We start from the raw sequence: 22114 nt of genomic DNA, 5'->3' as shown, positions 1-22114 counted from the left end.
ACCGACCTTAGGCCACGCAGCCGGTTCTGGATTGTGCAGTTCGTAGTCGTTCATAGCAGGGTCAGGATTGGAGAAGGCAGCATCGTCGTTATTCAGGCAGGAGTTCGGCAACTCGTAGACAGGAGCCCTCCGCTTCAGCGTAGGAGCGTGAGTGACCTCTGCGCGAGGAGTGGCCTCAGCCCATGACGCCAGTTTCTGTAGGAGGAGATAGCCAGCTGCCCGAAGAATACCGCGGGGCAGCGCCGGGGAAAAAACAGCGCTTCAACACAGGAGTCCATGACAGGCCTCTGTGATGAGCAGGGAACAGGGAGCTGAAGGATACGCTGGGGATCCACCACTTCAGCACAGGAACCAGGACACAGACTCTGCAATGGAGGTACACAGCAGGGCCCCGGGAACCAGGAACAAGGAACAGGAACCAGAACTAGGAAAAGGGAAACAAGAACAGGAGGCCAAACAGGTAGCTTGTGGCAAACACGGTTACATCCTACAGTATGACTAAGGACTATGCTCGGCACTGATGCAGTGTGAGAGAATAGTATAAGAAGGCCTGCGGACCAATCACAGGAGAGAGGTGTGAGAGCATTCCTCCAATGAGAGCGCACTGAGGCAGAACTGCAGTAATTACATGCACAGATGGAAGCTGCAATGAGAGGCAGCACATGTGCCATTGATTGCCAGAGGGAGACATTGAAAACTGCAGCGATCTGCAAGGCTAGAATCAAAGCCAAGAGCGGATTCCTTACACTTTCCCCATGTCTAATGGAACGTGTGCTGGGTACCTGTCTGGCGTTCAGAAGGCTTGATCCTCTGCCACTGGGAGCCTGGGGTGATCGGGTTCGTTGGTACACAGCGTCTACACCTGGGAGAGATCCTGGCGCAACAGAATAACCCCTCGCAGGAACAATACAGGCAGTAAATAAATAAAGGCACACTGACAAGTGTAACCAACTATATTTACTGACACATATCACCATAACACAATAATTGCACAAGCAGTACCACATGCAGTACCCACACAATATATACACACCCAGGTGAGAGCCTCCAAAGTACTGAGGTGCCCTGGGCACCTAACCACCCGGTGTCCACAGAGTGAAACCCACCAAAATGTGTGGAGTAGCGCTATCCACTGTGTATATGGCCATTGGTGCACGTAATACCTGTCCTGGTCTAAGGCCAGAACAGGTCAAACTGCAGAGAGTTGATACGTTGGACCACAGAGTGAGCCCACGACGCAATCTATCTAATCCTTCCACGAAGGCGTCCGCCTCTGAGGGAGCTCCCGTTGGAGTGTGTCCCTTTAAATGTCTCTGATAACATATGCCTGGGTCTGGTCCCAGACCGCGGGCCACACACACCGCATGGCGTCCTGTCATTAAAAGGAAACTGTACATACACACAGCCCCCTCTATACACACACACACACACTGCAGCCCCCCCTCTATATACAAACACTCTGCAGTCCCCCATACACTGTGCAACCCCCTCTCCTCTACACCCACAAAACATATACACAGCAGCCACTCCCCCCCGCTACACCCACAAGAAACACACTGCAGCCCCCTGTAGACCCACAAAACTGGAGACACACACACCAAACACACTCTGCAGCCCTCCTCCACTATCTACACCCACACACACACACTGCTGCCCCCTCTACATCCACAAAACACACCCCAGCAGCCCCCCGCTACACCCACTGCAGCCCCTTTGTAAACCCACACAACACTCTACACCGCTCCTCCCCCAACTAAACACACACTGCAGCCCCCGCATCTGCACCCACAAAACACACACTGCAGAGACACACACAAACCAACAAAACAGACTGCCACCTCTACATCCACAAAACACACACCAGCAGCCCCCTCCATACACCCATTGCATCCCCCCTGTAAACCCACTCAATGCAGACACACACACACCAACAAAACACTCTGCACCCCTCCCCCACCCACAAAACACACACACAGCAGACACACACAAACAAAACAGGCTCTGCTGCCCCCTTTACACCCACAAAAACACACCAACAAAACCGACTCTGCTACCCTCTCTACACGGAGCTCTCTGCAGGCTGGGGAGGGGGGGGGGGAGGAGTCAGTGCCTTGCTGCTGCCTCCTGTCCAATTACCTCCCCTGTCTAAGAGCTGATCTCACTCTTTCTGAATGAGAATTGAAAGCTGATTGGCTGAAAAACATGGCAAGCTGCCAAAAATGCCGGGCCATTACTAATTGGATAATGCCCGGAATTTTAATCAATCAGAGAGCAGGGATTTCAATAATGCCTGGAATGGCATAACACAGAATGTCACAGAATATTTTCCTGTAAAGCACCAGCGAGTGCAATAACCCCTGCTACATCTGAAGGCTTAAATGTTTGTTTTTTTACTTTGTAATTGTGAAGCACAGCACAGTCCCATTGGGAGTGTTCTGTCCCCCGTATGGGTTTTTTTATTTGCCCTTTAGCTGCAGTTACTGTTTAGTATTAAATGTGCTACTGTGTAACTCCAAGTTGGCTTCTCGGCCTGTTGTCTAGCAACCCCTTAATCTGTCCCATCTGATTTAGCATAATCCAGGGCCCCCTGACACTTGGTATTACTTTGCACTATTTCCTGCTTGTCTGGGTGAAGTAGCAGCCATTGTGTGTGGTTCCTTCCTCACTGCTCCCCTGGGATAGCGTTGTCTTTTTACCTTCCCCTTATTCTGCTACCCCCAAATCCCCTTTGTTTTCTGTTTGCAATCTCTAATAAAGTTTTCTGGAACGCAAGTAGGACACTTTTAGGAGGCTTTCCTTATAGATTTTATCTGGTTACAGTTTTTTTCTGGATCTAATGTATATGATTGATTTATTTTTGTTTGTTTTATTTTTATTATGTGTATTAATTTGGTTCGTTCACATATTGTTTATTTGTGCCATATAGACGACAGGTCTCCATTCTTGGTAAAATTTTCATTTATCTTTTCCCCTTCTGGGGATTGTTGTTGTTACCATGGAGACCTGCTGCCATACATATTGCCTTTGTTTATGGATGGGAGTGTGGGGCTTTCTATACGCCGAGCGGTGGCCCCTGGGGAGAGGAGGAGGGGGGACAGATAGCCGGGGGGGGGGGAGATCGGAAGGAGAGTGAGAGGTTGCCCCCCGGCACGGGTCTCCTCTCTTCCCCTCGGGGAGCCTCGGGCTGGTGGGAGGAGCTTGGCACGGCACAGCCTATTGGCAATGTAAGGGGGCGTACTCTGACACCATGGGAGTACATGCGGGCGTGCGTGCGCACACTTGTGGTGCGCGCGCAGACGCGGGTACGCCCATATTTGCATCGCACAAGGGGCCGGATTTGGCGCAAATTTTTGATTGTGTTTAGGTGTATACTGGGTTTATAAGGAGGGTCTAGACTATAGCATTACTGTTTTATACTCCTTGTTAAAGGGCCGCTGGTCTGAAACGCGTACTGTAGGTGGGCGACTCTACCCCTGTGGGTGATGTTTATTTGAACAAATAAATACATTTATACTTTTTTAACCACCTGACTCTCTGGCAGTGCGCTGCTGTTTCTACTTTTTCTCTGCATTGGTTCTTCTTATCAGCAGCTGGACACGCCATTAGGGACTCTTGGAGGCTCAGGTGTTGGTAAGCAACCAACTTCATTCTTCATATTTTCTATGTGTGCTACACCAGTTTTAATTTAGTTTGACTCCAATGAGTTAACTGCAAGTGGATTCATTTTTCATCTTGTTGGTTCACTTCAGGAGACACTTCATTATCAACTGACTGGTTTGTCATTTTTGCTATTCTTTATATCCACTCCCCAATAGAGCATCACTCCAGAGCCTGTATTATATTTTACAGACTTATATATTCCGGACACTTTTTGAGCACCCACATCTCCATATCTACCTATAACGTAATGAGTATGCTTTTAAAAAAAAAATATTATTCAAATATGTTACCAGGAAAAAAAATACATTGTGAGTTACCTCTCATTTTCAAGTATATCCTGGGAACAAAGTTGACAATATTAGAAGTTATAGTTACAAACGTGTAAAATCGGAAACAGCCAACGTCTTGAAGGAATTTAGACAGGAAGCAGATTTGAGGGACTCTGGTAAATTGTTCTAGCACTGGGATGATTGGTGCGATAAGGGAGAGGGACCAGATTTTTTATTGACCTTGAGACTATTGAGAAGTGCTGGATACAGTGGGGGTGAGAAGCCTGCTCAAATGATTGGGCAACTTGTCCAGAAAGTACTTGGAGGTGAGACAGGAAAGATGTACATTACGTCTGGACTCAAGGGATAGCCAACCAAGTTCAGTTAACATATCACAATGGTGGGTGTTGAAGTTTAGAGTGCTATACCATATACAATAGTCCCATAATCAATAATTGGGATTAGCATCTACTATTTTTAACACTGATAAAACAGTAACTATGGTGTTTGGGATGAAGGTTAAAATTCGTAAGCTGCCCATGACAGAGCTACTGATTAGAACCACTAATCTTGCCTCAGTTTCTAGCTTTAAATATTTGGAAATGTGGCTTGACTCCAATGTAACATTTGGTTTGATTATTAATGTAGCCAGGTAACCTGATGGCTACTACTGTATTCAGCCCTTGGGCTGGCAATAAACCCTGTTACAATAAGGTTGCCAGTAGTTGCTAGGGTGTTTTCCCCCTCTGAGGAGCCACATTTGAGTTACAGTGGGAGGCAGTGACATCAGTCCTGGGCATGACCAATAATGAGCCAGACCTGGTGCCCTCCCCCTGGCAGGACCGTCCTAAATTTAGAGTGTCCTTCCCCCACTGAGGAAGGCAGGTCACACAACAGGAAGCCTGAGATTGGGGCCATCCATTGTGTTCTTCCCTCCGGGGGAGAGTAAGTGTAGACCATACCTCTGCTAGGGAGGTGGGGAAGAGCTAGGATGGCTGCGGGTGCCCTTGGCCTGTAGTGACGGTCCAGGGACCATCCTTCAGTGAGAGCTGAGTGTACTGCATCGGGCAGGAGCCTGCCGTGTAACTGTGCTATACAGAAGACAATAAACCATTCCTGTTATATACCTCCTGCCTGGTGCGTTACTTTACTGGGGGGAGAGGAAATAAGTTCTACCGTGGGAGATCACCTTCAGCTCCTGGAGCCTACGACAGTTGGAGGCACTGCACTGCTAAAGAGACATGTGGGGTATGAACCCCAGAAGCCTGGTCTTTTGTCCCCACTACCATCAGCGGACGACTTAGCCCTCCTGTTGCCAGCAGGTATATGCACCATACACCCCGGGGGGGGGGGGGGGAAACACTGTTACATTAACAAACTGGCATCCCAAATATATTCCAAACTGGTTGTCTTTATAGAAATAAATCCTGTCCTAGACCAATGGTAACAAAGTGCATTGCCCATCAGATGCTAATCCCAATAATTGACTATTATTTATTTATTTATAAAATATTTTACCAGGAAGTAATACATTGAGAGTTACCTCTCGTTTTCAAGTATGTCCCGGGCACAGAGTAAAACAAATAATACATGGTTACAAGTACAGTTAGATAAATGAACAGGGTATACATTATATACAAGACAGTGCGTGCACAGTTAAAGAAAATATATATTATGAGCGTATGAAACAGTTACAGACCAGGTTAAAATGTGAGACAGCCTTAGATTTGAAAGAACTTAAACTGGTGGTGGATGTGAGGGTCTCTGGTAGGTTGTTCCAGTTTTGGGGTGCACGGAAGGAGAAGGAGGAACGTCCGGATACTTTGTTGAGCCTTGGGACCATGAATAGTCTTTTGGAGTCTGATCTCGGGTGATAAGTGCTGCAAGTGGTAGGGGTGAGCAGCTTGTTCAGGTAGCTGGGTAGCTTGCCCATGAAGAATTTAAAGGCAAGACAGGAAAGGTGAACTTTGCGCCTAGACTCTAGTGTTGACCAATCTAGTTCTTTGAGCATTTCGCAGTGGTGTGTGTTGTAGTTGCATTGGAGAACAAAACGACAAATTGAATTGTAGAGGGTGTCAAGTTTGCTAAGGTGGGTTTGAGGAGCCGAGCCATATATTATGTCTCCATAGTCAATAATTGGCATTAGCATCTGCTGTGCGATACGCTTTCTGACCAGGAGACTTAGGGAGGATTTGTTCCTGTAAAGTACCCCTAGTTTGGCATAGGTCTTGGTTGTCAGGGTATCAATGTGCATCCCGAATGTAAAGTGGGAGTCAAACCATAAGCCCAAGTATTTAAAACTAGTGACAGGTGTTAGGGTGGTGTTAGCGTTGGTTCTAATCAGGAGCTCAGTCACTGGAAGCTTTACAAATTTAGTCTTGGTCCCAAATACCATTGTTACAGTCTTGTCAGTGTTTAAAAACAGTTTGTTTTGGGAAATCCAGTTTTCGAGTCTCAAAATGTCAGACTGAAGTATGTGTTGAAGGTCAGAGAGGCTATGGCTGTGTGCATATAGGATTGTGTCATCTGCATACATGTGTATTGAGGCTTCCTTACAAGCTGTGGGAAGATCATTAATGAACACTGAGAAGAGTATATATGGATATAGTGTATGGTAGTGTATGTGGTCCAATACCAGAGTACTGGAGCTTTACGCCTGGCATCTGTCCCCGATTCAACACTGTTCCCTGTTGCTAGGTAATGTCGCTTAACGGCACTGCGTTGCCCTAAACCATGTAATGTGTTTGAAACAGTGGTTGATGAGAGGTAAGTAGTGAGTGTCTGTCAGATGGGGAGATGAAAACCTGCAACTGATAACTGAAGTGAAAAAGGGAGGGAGCAGACTTCATATGACACAACCAGATGGCGTTATAGATAATAGGATGGTTCCCAGCATTCTATGAGAATACACAAAAACACAAAATTGTTCTTGTTTATCTTATTAAAACTAGATTTGCTTATAAAATAAATTACAATCTCTCTGTTGAATAACTACTGTACACACAATCAATATCTATGTACAGAACTCACAACAGGTACAGTATAGTGCAATAATAACCCATTTCTATCAAGAAAGGTGAACATTGTAATTAAATACTTATCCACTGGCAAATCATTCATGGAAGAATTACTAAAAGAGCATAGACTATTTGCATATGTCAAGAAATCCAGGGTTATTATACACCTAATACTACCCCTTATCCCTGGAGAGAGAAAATACTAAAACAAATATATATATATATATATATATATATATATATATATATATATATATATATATATATATATATATATTCTGCATATTGATATCTATATAAGAGTTGTTCCACAAAGCAAGACATGGGATATGGTTACCCTTTAGCGTGACAAAATAGAAGTGTCTGAACACGTTATTATCATTTACCAGATGACATCCCTCGCCCTTATTTTGGTGATTTCTATAAGAGAGTAGACCTTTGTTTTGCCATTTTTGATACCTTGACCTTTTCAATACAGTTGGAAATTGCAAACACTGGAATATTTAGATTTGTTACCTCTGGCATATTCTGATCGCTCCTCTAATAGTAACTCCAGGGTTCGCTTATTCAGACTTTTGATTATTCTTTTGTGTGATTTATTAACACCTAAAAATGTTAATTTACATTATTTCTATATAGGATATACTGGGAAGAGATCGAGTCTGTTTTTTGTACATTCGTGACAGCTTTTGATATGTTTATATTTCACATGGCTGACAGTTTCAAAACATGTGTCTTTGTACATTTTTATTTTTATTTTACATGGTTCACAACAGGATCTGTGCTTCCACTGCACTAGCAATTCATCTGTGGGCCATTGTTGACGTCTCCATAGCAACAGAGGCCTGCACGGAGCACTATGCGCCGGTCACATGGGATGCTAAGATCAGGTTTCTATGGCGACCCTAAGAACCTTTCAAGGATCCGTAGGAAGGGGGCGTGTCCATTGCCAACTACGACATCAGACAGCTCCTGCCATTTCCTGCCTCATGGGGAGAGACTGTGACAGAATAGAGTGGTGCAGCTGATTACAGGTACTGAACTCGGCAGAGAGCTATGTGAGGAAGCTGATACCTGTTACTGTTTGTAAACACAACTAGCCCCGGCTTTCTCTGTGTTATAGGAAGTACCTGGGAGACAGGGAAGTGCCACATGCACTTGTGTGGGAACAGGCCACAATAAGGGCTCAGTCCCCGAAATATGGCCCCCCTCTTATTATTAGTCACCATTAACTCTTTGTGGGGGGAAGGTTAAATATACCACTAACTCCCTGTGTTCAGTATTTATTTTCTTCTGGATAGAAATGGGTTATTATTACACTATGCCTATTGTGAGTTCTGTACATATTGCTGGTGTGTGTATACAAAATTTGCAACTTGTTTTATAGAAATGTATATTTTTAAAGATAAGCAACATTAATGTTGTGTTTTTGTGTTCTGTTTGCGTGTTGGGGACCCTACTAATATATAGGGAATCCACCATTTTTTATTACCATTGCTTATCGAGTAATCTTTTAGTGCTGTCTGACCTTTCTGTACTACAACCAGATTGTGTTTTATTCATGTGGACTTTACACTGAGCACAGAAAAGTTTAGTGCGAGTTTAACTTTATTGTTTCTCAACTACTTCATGAGAAATAAATGTCACCAAGGGGATAGATATACTGTAGTGCTACAGACCATATGTACACCTAACCCAGATCACCTATGTTAAATCAGGGGATTACTCTTTGCACCATATATTTAGTGTGTGTGTGTGTGTGTGTGTGTGTGTGTGTGTGTGTGTGTGTGTGTGTGTGTGTGTGTGTGTGTGTGTGTGTGTGTGTGTGTGTGTGCGTGCGCGCGCACACATACGCATTCCTGTTATATTTAGAAAGGTGAGGGCTGTGTCCATTTCCTCCCCATTAACTTGGGGATTTACTTTTGTTCTTTAACATATGTTGTACTGAACTCTGTAAATTGCAGATAATGAACTTACTATATATGCTGTATAAACACTATTCAGAGCAGCACTTTTGTTTTAAATGGCACAGTTAACAAAAATGTCAGTGTAAGAATAAGTCCTTCTCTATTTTTTTTATAATTGCCAATATCTATTGCTCCCTTTTTTTAAATGTTTTTTTTTTTTTTTTTTTTTTTTTTAAATCACCATCACTAATCTAGTGTAACTGTGGTTTTGTTTGCACCTTCCTTTTCTCTTGGTGTTCATTATCAGCAGTGACTATTTACCTGCAACTACAGTATCTCCATAGCATATCCCACATTGAAGGGTATGTCTAAAGTACAATTTGGCTTCTGTCATTAAACAGATGCAGGGTTATTTTAACATGTATCTTGTAGGTGCCAGTCAGAGTTGAATAAGAAGTTTGTGACAAATATTTGAAAGATGATCTAATAAGTTGTATACTGTACATATATTGCAGGTTTTAAGGGACATTTGATGGAGATGCAATTATGTGGTGGGCTGCATAAAAAGTGGCCAACATCTATCTATTAATCAATATTTTGTTAAAACATCTATACTTCCTGCAAATCAATTCATGGTGAAGATATCTCCCTAATTTTATTCACATCTTAACGCAGCAATCCCCTCAGAAGTCTTTCAGTTGAAACCAGCATTTCCTAATTTTCATTGCATTTTCCTACTGGCTTCCCTGTCACCGGAAATTTGTTTTGCCATATTGCATGTCTAGCTGCTACTAACATGAGCCATGGAAGTATCTCAAGAAGGGGGTACCCAGGATGAAATTAATCTGGTTCAGCTCCGGAGACCTCCTGCTCCATACATATCCTAGGTGGAAATACACATTTAAAGGAGGTCTTCAGCCTGCTCTGGGTTTTTTTTTCTTTACCACATTTATTTTGACATAGGATGCAGGGGTCTCTGCAGGTAACTAATTTATAAACTAAAAACTGCTGATCTAAGGGCAAGATGGGTTTTTAAACAAGAAAATATGGGGGAAAAAGCGATCAGTGTGGACTGCTACTTTTTAAAGGAGTTTGCAAATATTTATCAGTATGATTATAAAGCAATTCATGCAGATATATATTCTAAAAACTTCTGTAGACCAGGTCCTGTTTAATTTTTATTGAACATTAAACAAGACCTTGGCTTTAACTGTATTTAGCATAATGTTTTGCGTGCACCTACCAAGCAGTCCTCAAACCTAAAAGGTCTATTTATCAAAGTCTCCAGGCTTCAAAACGAATGCAAAACAATGGGAATACATTGAAACTAATGGATTTTGTTGTTTGATAAATGTGGTGCAGTATTTTTGCATCCATTTTTGTAGAAGATCGACTTTGAGAAATGACTCACTAAGCTTCTCGGTAGTTTCTTCCCCTCCACCCCCCACATTAATACATGTTATCCCAGAAAATGCCTTTCTGAAGTCCCATGGTTGCACATGAAAATAGTTCCAGCATCTGTTTGGCTTTGAATAATTGCAGAGCATATACACCTCCTTCCAGGTATTCCTAACCATTTTTATTTTTACTGCCATGTTTCTTTAATTGTCTTTCAGTATTGCTACTATACTAGTGAGTGAACTCTGACAAACATGTTTTCATTCAAGGTCAATATCTAATGGCAGAACTGTAACTTCTTTAAAAAGATTTGGACCTAGATTCACAAAACTTCAGTTGAAAGAGAATTCATATTGCTCACAGTAAAAAAAATAAAGTATTGTTTCTTTCACAAATATCGCATTATTCACTGATATCTATAACAGTTGTTAACATCTTGTATGAATGGTGTGGATGCATGTCTTATATATTTGTACAGTATATCACTGCACAGCAGTAATAGATGCAAAAAATAACACAAGATGTAGTAAATAATGGGAGTAAGTGCTTTGATCATAAAAGTTAACATTTGGAAATAAGTCCCTTCCTCGTGTAGCTTACAAGGTTAGTGTATATGTGCAGTGGTTGACAAATCACCAAAAAATCTACTCGCCACACAAAAAAATCTACTCGCCACCTAGTACCAAACGTGTGCTGCTTGGGCCAATATTTACTCGCCCAGGGGTTAAATCCACTCGCCCGGGGCGAGCAAATGTATAGGTTTGTCGAACACTGTATATGTGTAATAGGATTTCTTACAAAACCCTGGCAAACTCTAAACCCTTAGCTAACTAATGTTTAAAAATAGTGCAAGCTTTCAGGACAACTCCCTAAAAACTGGGCATCAATGTGTCTCCCTCATTGGAAGGCAATGCCACATTTTTGTTTTATACCTGGAAGTGTGAGCTTTTAAATGTACCATCTTCAGCCCTTGTCAATCCACTGCGATGAAGACCTTCCCAGTGATCTTCCAAGAACTACGATTTGAGTAATACGCAGAAACTATCTCTTTGAGTAATACGCAGTATACTGTACATCTATCAATACCAAGTCTAACATCCATATTTGAGCTAGGCAGAAAACACTGGTTGAAAATGTTCCTCTTGAGGCATAGTGGAAGGTTCCGTTGAAATACTGTCTTGTTTCTTCCAAATTCTCTCCATCCCATCTTCATTTTCATGATGTCATTCAAAAATAATGGATGCCATGATTATAAGTTCTTCAGGGCAGGAACAACTTTTCCTAATGTCTTCTTTTATGTATGAAGTTCTTTTAATCCTTTTATGTCACGTGTATTACAGCTGTAAAGCACTATGTACATGGATGGAGCTATACTAATAAAGATATACATTATACCAATGTGCACTTCTTCAACACTTTGTCTACTTATTGCATTTAGAACCTCCTGAGCTGTAGACAAAATCAAATGCTTTTTTTGTAATCTACGAATCCTACACTGAAGGGTAGATCATCCATCACTTTGGGAAATCACTTTTTGTAGGACTTGGATGTGGTCCATTATGTTGTGTCCACTGCAAAATCATGCTTGTGCTCGAAGCTGGGTGAAGACCAGGGACTGCTGCAACTGATTAGTGTGTGAAAAAACAAACAAATCTTGTATGTGATTGGGAGTAGACTGGTTGGTCTATAGTTCTTGAAGTCGTCTTTGTCTCCTTTCTTATGGTTGAGGATAACTATAGCATTGCTACAATGCTATGGAATTTTCCTGTTGAAGCAGCATGTAGATTTTTGCAAGGCTTTTTTTCCCTACTTTTTCCCCAGTTGCTTTCAAGATTTCAGTTCTAATGCCATCTTCCCCGGGAGTCTACCCATTCTTCATGGATTTGATTGCTTTTGCTCCCAAACAACGACCTCTTGCGCCTCCGTCAGCGTGATGTAACCCAACGTGTTTCGGCACACTATAGGGCAACTTCGGGAAGGTATGATGATACAGCACATTTAAATTATTATTATATAATGGAAAACTCAGTACCACAAATCCAATCTAAATCACCCCAAAAATAAAAGGATATAATGAAAACAATATTTTAATGTGTAAGAGGAAAAATCGAGAAAACCTACAGAAAGAATGCAACCTCCATAGTTCAGTATATCTAATCTGCACATGTCTCTGCGATGGGATGAATGGCCTGTCACTCACCCAGGGATAACCAGTGAAGTTGCACCTAATTTCCTCCCTGTCTGTTTGGGCGGGGCTGATCAGCTTGTCACTCATCCAAGGGTAGACCATGAGACTGCACATCCTGTGTAACATCTTAAGTGTCACATATGAAGTGTCTGTGGATTTCAAATTGGAGGTGAAGAATACAAGAACTGGCCTCTGCACTTCAGGCAGGGATTTCCTTTTCTATTGTCTGACGTTGCTGCACTTATTGTATTATATTAATTCCCTGTACTGTATTTGTAAAGCACCGCTGAGGACACGTCTGCACCATACCTGTACATACATACATACAAACAATACTGTAAGAGACATGTGCAGAGGTACAACCAGGGAGACAGATTTGGGGGAAATTAAACCATGGCTTTATTCAGCCCGTCACTTCTTTTTGCCAATGCAGAAACCACAAAAGAAACAAACAGCCTATCCCTTTTGTAAGGGCTACCTCACATTCCCAGTCCCTATCTGCAGGGCTGGGAGGATAGGCCTCTTACCAACCTATGACCCCAAAGTCTAAAGAGGTACCTGTAAGCAGGGGCTCTTTGCATCAGGCTCTGAGTCTGGGTTGGTGTCCGTTGAGGGGCCAGCCTCTGGCAGGTTCCCGGGTTCGCTGCACCCTGGAATAGTCTCTCCGTTAGTTCCCAGCTGGAGGCTTTTCTACCTGTCTGAGAGGAGTGGCTCAGTGAGTAAAGATACTGACTGGCACTGAGTTTGAACCTGGTTCAATTCTCGGTGTTGGCGCCTTGTGGCGCAAGTCACTTTATCTCCCTGTGCCTCAGGCACCAAAAACATAGATTGTAAGTTTTACGGGGCAGGGATCTGTGCCTGCAAAATGTCTCTGTAAAACGCTATGTAAAACTAGTAGCGCTATACAAGAACTTATTATTATTATTATTATTATTAGCCAGGTGTTAATTGACTTTGGCTGGATTGACACTCCCTGCTTGATTCCTCATACCACTAGAGGTTTTCTATTAAAGCCTAATTTAGACAGGGTTAAGTCCATACATACAATAAATACCTCTCTCTGTGATGGTCTCAGTGGCCTGACTCACCCAGGAAAACTTGGAAGGAAATTTTAATGGCAGTCGAGACAGCAAGGAGAGGACAGAGATGAGGAGGGAGTGTAGTGTGCACAGAGAGGTGAAAACAACACGGTAAGGCCGTGCCTATAGTGCTGTCGATGGCGACACGGCGGGTGACGTCACTCGTCGCCACCGGCGAAAGTTATGTTTCGCCAGGTGGCGGGATTGCGGGTTTCCGGCAATTTGATTTGTTCAAGGGCCGTCACGTGACTTTACAGCCCTTGAAAAATCACATTTTGCTGTGTTCCAGTTTCCGCGATGTCGCTGTCGCGCGCACTGTAAGCGCAGTGTTTGTTTTCGGGCGACGTTGCATCGCCGGCACTATAAGCGCCTAAGGCCGCAAGTACAAAGAGAGGTGATGAGAGAGTACAAAGAGGAGCAGAGCATGATGGAGGAGAGAGTAAGGTGGGGAAACAATGAGGCATGTTTAATATCCTTTCAGATCTCCTAGATCGGCGTGTGTTACACAGTGTACGCTAGTTTGATAGAAAAGACTTTTAAAACGCAGATCATCGCCACATAAACGTGTAAAAAAAAATTGCTCAACATTTTTGAAGGCAACAGAGAAGTGCTGTAGGAGCATTAGTATGGGACGTCAATGGCCACTTCTGTTTGTGCTGTCTCAGAGTGCAGAAGCCAGATTACTGTGAGTCAAGCAACAACTTGGAGGAGAGAAAGTGAGTCAAGCGTTTGTATACAGGCTCCAGAAGCTTGGCAGCAAAGGGGAGAATACAAATGGGGCAGCAGTTGGGGAGAGCGAGGGTAGGTCGAGTAGTTTTCTTTAGAATGGGTGTGATGATCTTCTAACAACAAGGTCATGTCCCTTTATTGACTGTGTAGGTAAAGGCGCATTTGAAGATTGCATCCACAATAACTGCTGACACCTTGGCATTGTGGCAAGCTTCCACACTAGTGCGGCATTTCCTGAAACCATACTTATCCAGAGTTATTGTAAGGTGTGTGCCAGGGAAGGACTAATTGGTAATGCAAATGTCTAAAATGGAAAATAGAACAAAGGTTAAAATAATTTGTGTAAAAGATTAGGTGATGTGGTAAGCCTTTATTTTTTCCCACTGTATTGTTTATAACTGTTGATGTGCTATTTGTGCTGGTGCTCTGTTTGGAAAAAGTGCAGAAAGCAAAGGCCCTTTTACATTAGTTAGAAAATTCTCAAATCGATTTTCTAATTTCTGTGTTTGTGAGTATACATACACACATACACACACTTTCTTCCCCCTATACACATACACACTTCCTTCCCCCTACACACACACACACACACACACACACACTTCCTTCCCCCCATACACACTTCCTTCCCCCCATACACATACACACACACACACACACTTCCTTCCCCACATACACACACACACACACACTTCCTTCCGCCCATACACATACACACACACACTTCCCCCTATACACATACACACACACACACACACACACACACACACACACACTTCCCCCTTTACACATACACACTTCCTTCCCCCTATACACATACACACACACACACACACTTCCTTCCCCCTATACACACTTCCTTCCCCCTATACACATACACACACACACACGCACTTCCTTCTCCACATACACACACACACACACACACACACACATACACTTCCCCCTTTACACATACACACTTCCTTCCCCCTATACACATACACTCACACACACACACTTCCTTCCCCTATACACATACACTCACACACACACTTCCTTCCCCCTATACACATACACACACACACTTCCTTCCCCCCATACACACACACACACACACTTCCCCCTATACACATACACATACACACACACACTTCCTTCCCCCTATACACATACACATACACACACACACTTCCTTCCCCCTATACACATACACACACACACACACACACACACACACACTTCCCCCTATACACATACACACACACACTTCCTTCCACCTATACACATACACACACACACACACACACACACACACACTTCCTTCCCCCTATACACATACACTCACACACACACTTCCTTCCCCCTATACACATACATACACACACACACACACACACACACACACACTTCCTTCCCCCTATACACATACACTCACACACACTTCCTTCCCCCTATACACATACATACACACACACGCTCACTTCCCTCACCCTATACACATACACACACACACACACACACACACACACACACACTTCCTTCCCCCTATACACATACACACACATACACACACACACACACACACACACACACACACACACACACACTTCCTTCCCCCTATACACATACACATACACACACAGTTCCTTCCCCCTATACACATACACACACCCACACAGGCACACACCACACAGACACACACCACACAGGCACACACCACACAGACACACACCACACAGGCACACACCACACAGACACACACCACACAGACACACACCACACAGACACACACACACAGACACACACACACACAGACACACACACACACACACAGACACACACACACACACACACAGACACACACACACACAGACACACAGACACACACACACACAGACACACACACACACACACACAGACACACGCTGTCCAGTCTTCACTTTCATTTCTGTGCTTTTCCCCTCCTCCTTTCTGATAATAGTTGTAGAGCTGATGGGGGCGTATTGTTCTGCTAGAAGAGCTGCAGGTTTTCTGTGACACATACCAGCTGTTTTCAGTGGTGGAAATGGCTGAAGTTTGAATCCTTCTGTTGAGTCCTGTCTAAACACAATAACAGTGATCATGTAGCTGTACAAAGAATATATCACTGTCATTATAAAGATGGCCCCCACCCTTCCTTCTGAATAAATAAACAAAAACACAAACAAACCTGTTTTTTCTTCCCTAGCATAAGGAGAAGTGTGTCCAGACCGAACCCCTATATTGATTGTTTTTTGCAACTTTGCATTAATGTTAATACTACTTTATACAGTTTATTTCTACTGGTGCATGCTTTTTAATGTTGCTTAATATGTTTAAAATCTCTATTGCTACTGTGTTCAGGGCATCTACACACTAAATTATACATACAATACTTAATAAATGTTTGGATTGGTTGGTGCAAATCCTGCCACTCTATTAAAAAATATATATTTGTTTGTTCTGACCAAAAACATTTTATTCTCTAAGCCTATTGTCCAATTGAGCCTAACATTTTATTTTTTTGTTCTATAGAACTTCAGGCATACTAGATCTGCTTGTAGGTTTTGGGGTGCAGAAAAATAGCTATAAGTTTTTTTCGTAAGATACATTTATAGTGGTTTTGTTGCCCAATGATTTAATATAAATTTTATGGATACATTTGAATTGACAAAACTGAACAAGGTGCTGAATATTTAAAAAAAAAAAGTGTGTGTGTGTGTGTGTGTGTGTGTGTGTGTGTGTGTGTGTGTGTGTGTGTGTGTGTGTGTGTGTGTGTGTGTGCCAAGCATGCGCATTTTATGTGAAACATCTTTGTCTTTTGTCACAGAAATTGTATTTGTAATGGTGATGGTTTTTAATTTAATAATCAAAAGACAATTTCAGTGCCAAAACGTGTGTGTATAGGGGGAAGGAACTGTGTGTGTGTGTGTGTGTGTATAGGGGGAAGGAAGTGTGTGTGTGTGTGTATAGGGGGAAGGAAGTGTGTGTGTGTGTGTGTGTGTGTGTGTGTATAGGGGGAAGGAAGTGTGTGTGTGTGTATAGGGGGAAGGAAGTGTGTGTGTGTGTATAGGGGGAAGGAAGTGTGTGTGTGTGTGTGTATAGGGGGAAGGAAGTGTGTGTGTGTTTATATAGGGGGAAGGAAGTGTGTGTGTGTGTGTGTGTGTATATATAGGGGGAAGGAAGTGTGTGTATATAGGGGGAAGGGTGTGTGTGTGTGTGTGTGTGTGTGTGTGTGTATATAGGGGGAAGGAAGTGTGTGTGTATATAGGAGGAAGTGTGTGTGTGTGTATATATATATATATATAGGGGGAAGGAAGTGTGTGTGTGTGTATATAGGGGGAAGGGTGTGTGTGTGTGTGTGTGTGTGTGTATATAGGGGGAAGGAAGTGTGTGTGTGTGTGTGTGTGTGTGTGTGTGTATATATATAGGGGGAAGGAAGTGTGTGTGTGTGTGTGTGTGTGTGTGTATAGGGGGAAGGAAGTGTGTGTGTGTGTGTGTGTGTCTATAGGGGGAAGGAAGTGTGTGTGTGTATATAGGGGGAAAGAAAAGTGTGTGTGTGTGTGTGTGTGTGTGTATATAGGGGGAAGGGTGTGTGTGTGTGTGTGTGTGTGTGTGTATATAGGGGGAAGGAAGTGTGTGTGTGTGTATATAGGGGGAAGCAAGTGTGTGTGTGTGTGTGTGTGTGTGTGTGTGTATATATAGGGGGAAGGAAGTGTGTGTGTGTGTGTGTGTGTGTGTGTGTGTGTGTGTGTGTATATAGGGTTAAGGAAGTGTGTGTGTGTGTGTGTGTGTGTGTATATAGGGGGAAGGAAGTGTGTGTGTGTATATAGGGGGAAGGAAGTGTGTGTGTGTGTGTGTGTGTGTGTGTGTGTGTGTGTGTGTGTGTGTGTGTGTGTATGTATGTATAGGGGGAAGGAAGTGTGTGTGTGTGTGTGTGTGTGTGTATAGGGGGAAGGGTGTGTGTGTGTGTGTGTGTGTATACACATATACACATATACACACACACGAAAAAAAGGGAAAATAACCTCGCATCCACTCCAATATAATAGTGGTCACCATAAGCCAGTATATAATGAAAAAATTATTATCAGAACTGGCGGTGCTCACGGGTCAATGATAGCGAAAGAAAAGAAACCCGCTTATGAGCACTCAGGTATACCTTAGTAGAAAATTACAATTTACTAATTGACACAAAGAAAAATAAGTAACAGTACAACAATATTAAAATTTAGGCTTGGACCCCTGACACGAATACTACCCAATAGAAACACTGTAGCTAATATAGGGATAAACTTACAATGTGAACCCTAATGTCTTGATATGACAAGATAATTAGAAACACTTGTTAATACAATAAACACTAACATTGGCTGTGCATAAATAATTGATGAAACATGCAAATAGTATATAACGTCCCTAAGGAGAGAGAGTGAACAAGCAGTGTAAACAATGCTACCTCAATGTGCATGAATAATGCCTCTTAAGGGCCAATGAAATAGGACCATTCCCACAGCAATAGAATCTCTGCGAGAAGTAGGTAACCAAGCTTAAAGGGTCACTCTAAACATGAAACACAATACCACACATGTCATGAGAGTAAAGATACTCTAAATCAAATTATGCAGCAAGAACAGCCTGTGTGTAACAAGCATAATAGTCAAAAAGCGTTTCAAAAATGCCAAAAAATGGTAGCAACAGTGTTAGGTAGTATAGTTACGTGCTGAAAACAAACAATTCAAACCGGCGCCTAAAGAGTTCAAGGTGGATCTGTATATAGTCCAAATGGATAGAATACCAAGAGGTTGCAACTCCAATCTTGTGCAAGAGGTTGCAAATCCAATCTCACGCTTCCAAATTCCACAGCAAGTAGTTAAATGGCATATGAAAAGCAAACAGAGAAAATCATCATAGTGCAACAATGCTACTAAAATACATAGAGAAAACAAACAAGACAAGACAAACAATAAACAGACAAAAGCAAGGCTAAAAAATTAATATAAAGAGTTAATTTAATACATAAAGTTAAAATAACAATCAGGAACGCTGGTAGATGACGATTCCGGTTTGGAAAAACCAGAATCCTACTCGCAAGATGTTTGTATAAAATGTGCAGTGTTAAGAAGGTAAGGTGGTAACTCCCACGGCATCAGATTAATATCGGCTGTCTCGGGGCTGCTCCACACGCTGTCCCTCACTCCTTGGCCGGAAATGCGTCACTGGGGGTGGGTTTAAGAAAAAAACGCCTCTTCCTGCTGATTGTACACGAACATACGCGTTGGGCAGTCATTTGGAGTTTATTCTTGAACGAAGGCAGACCTCTCACGAGTGCACAGGATTAAAAGTTCACAAGCCGTTCACCCAGCAAGAGACAGTCGATTCCATAACCTGACAGGACTTTTCCCTCTCGCCAAAACCAATTACATGTTCTGAATGTTTTTCGAAAATAGAGTTGCTGGTTAAAGTTCCAGTAACTTTTCCAGAACTTTTTGGTCCCAAAAATTTGAGCGACTTTTTTTAACCTGTGCTATAGGGAAATAGTGCTTTCTCTCATTGGTGCATACTTTCCCTCAAACACCTTATCCTACCATATTACGCGTGCAAGCATCATGGGTCACACGCATTTCATGCCCACCTAACGTATAGGTAGTTTAGTTACTCAGACTGACTGAGATTCAAGGGATGGAATAGGGATTTCTTGTCTTTGTTTTGCATTTGTTTTGTGCCTGGTTTGCATTGACTGCAGGTGACAATATTCTTCAGGGGCTCCTTTGCATAAGCACCCATTTCAAAACAGAACTCAAGATCTTGGCAAGTTTCTCCTCCACTAAATATTGCTGTCACATTAACTCTGTCAAACTTTTCAGATACCATTGACCTGCTCTGTCTGTGCAAATAAGCAGCTTCTGTGTTTTGGAATAAAAATCAGGCATGCATATTGCAAGATGGCATAAGTACACATTTTAAGAGACCGATTTTATAATTGATATTTGTTTTGCGTAAACTGTTGAGAGATTTAGGGTTGTGTTTATATTTAAATTCTCATTAACCTGACTGGTTATTTGTTGCTTTAGAGAAGGCCGTTAATTTTGTGTATGTCAGAAATTCTTCAAACCAAAAATGCAGCACAGCAAATCTACAGTAGAGACAACTCTTATTCGAACAAAAACCAGTGGCAATTCCCCAAAAAACCCAGGAAACACCCAGGTACATTCTGAATACATGCCTTAAACTTTCCTTAAACTAGCCCCAGCATTTCTGCATTGATTAATGGCCTATCAGATTAACAGCGGGGGTCCCTGGCACTCCCATTCAAACTGAATTGGACTGCCAGGGATCCCTGCTGTGTTAATCCTATGGGTCGTTAGTCAATGCAGAAATGCCTTAAACGTGCCTCAAACTAGCCCAGAACATACACAGCACATACCCAGAATGTAACCCGGCTAGTTTACGGCAAATGTTAGAATAAACGTTGCCTCTACTGTAAATAAAACTTGAATGTTGGTCACAAATTAGCTGGTATACAGCTATATTTAAGTAATGATCCCCTCAGAACAGGGCATTACTGGCCAATAATGCCCTAGCTGGAAGAGTTGAAGGCCCGAGGCAGAGCCGAAGGAACCCAGCAGGGCATTATTGGCAGTAATTCCCTGTTCCGAGGGGATAATTACTAGTATGGGCTAAATGTAGGCTCCCCTCGCCCCATAAAGATAGACACTTTTTTTTTTTTTGTGGTAGTCATATTGATTTTTATCTACAGGATATTCTACACATTCTTATGCTTTTACTGTACGTGTTCATTAAAATGAAATTATAAATATACTAACTAAAGCTGTTAAGTATTCCGGGCATTATTGAAATCCCTGTTCTCTGGTTAAAATAGCATGCATTATCCATTCAGTAATGGCCCGGAATGTTTGGCACCGTGCCAAGGTTTAATTTCAGCCAATCAACTTTTCAGAGTAGCTCTCAGACAGAGGAGGTGATTGTCACGAGAGCTTGCGACAGGCTGTAATTGACACCAAAACTATATATAAATATATATATCTGGGTTTGAACTGGGACGAGGCTTAAGATATAATAAAGTGATTTTATTCCTTGATAAAGGTGAACACAGCAAATATGTACAAATAACAGGCAAAATATAGACACTTGCTTAAAAGATGAAAATAATGAAAACAGTCCCAGCTGGACTGGCAGTTTCATGCAGCAATCAGCCCAAGACATTGCATGGCATTTCTTCTCAGCAATCAAGATGGTATAGCACAACAGGCCTGATGACATGCAGGCCTGAAGATCATTTGCATGCAGAACAATGGACAACATGAACAACTTTGCATGAACAACATGAACATGAACAACTTGGGTAGAGGATGGCTTTGACTTATATATCATTTTAACCCCCCTCTTTCCCAGTTTACGGCTCCGTAAAATCCTCTTTGAAGCTTTTGAAGCTAGGTTTGGAATTCCATGGTCAGTGTGAAAAGTTACACTGACTCTGGTTAATTCCTTTTGTCCGTTGGGCCAAGCATAAGCAATTAGCCACTTAGCCTTGGTCTTTGATGATCAGGTTTGTAAATTCTCCTTTCCTGCTCATCACAACAGGGGTTCCTCAGAACTCAACCAAAGTTTCATATTTACTGCAAATCATTGCATAACTTCCGTTCCGTAATACACACAGTCAGGTGAGATATATTAATACGGCCTGTGACACCTGACGGTCGTAGAGAGACCCATCATTACATTGTAATATGAAAATTAATAGAGATATTAATATCTGGCATTTCGTAACGGGTAAATGTACAATGTTTAGCCTCAAAACGATGGGCTACATCCAACGGATACACATATGTAACTCTTATCCTTT

General features: G+C 42.4%; 1 protein-coding gene across 3 annotated transcripts in view; it reads left to right on the top strand.

Annotated features, from left to right (window-relative positions):
• Positions 1 to 7894: 7894 nt before the first annotated feature.
• Positions 7895 to 22114, top strand: part of ASCC3 (activating signal cointegrator 1 complex subunit 3) — an 806286-nt gene continuing 792066 nt past the window's right edge. For 2 of the 3 annotated variants that reach the window (XM_075597525.1, XM_075597527.1), the window contains exon 1: positions 7895 to 7980. The gene's annotated coding sequence lies outside the window, so the exon portion shown is untranslated. The remainder of the gene's footprint in view (positions 7981 to 22114) is intronic. The other variant, XM_075597526.1, reaches the window with a different exon arrangement.

The sequence above is a fragment of the Ascaphus truei genome, chromosome 4, assembly GCF_040206685.1.
Source record: "Ascaphus truei isolate aAscTru1 chromosome 4, aAscTru1.hap1, whole genome shotgun sequence".
Classification (NCBI taxonomy): domain Eukaryota; kingdom Metazoa; phylum Chordata; class Amphibia; order Anura; family Ascaphidae; genus Ascaphus; species Ascaphus truei.
The sequence above is the reverse complement of the archived record's forward strand: the minus strand, read 5'-3'. Positions and strand labels throughout refer to the sequence as shown.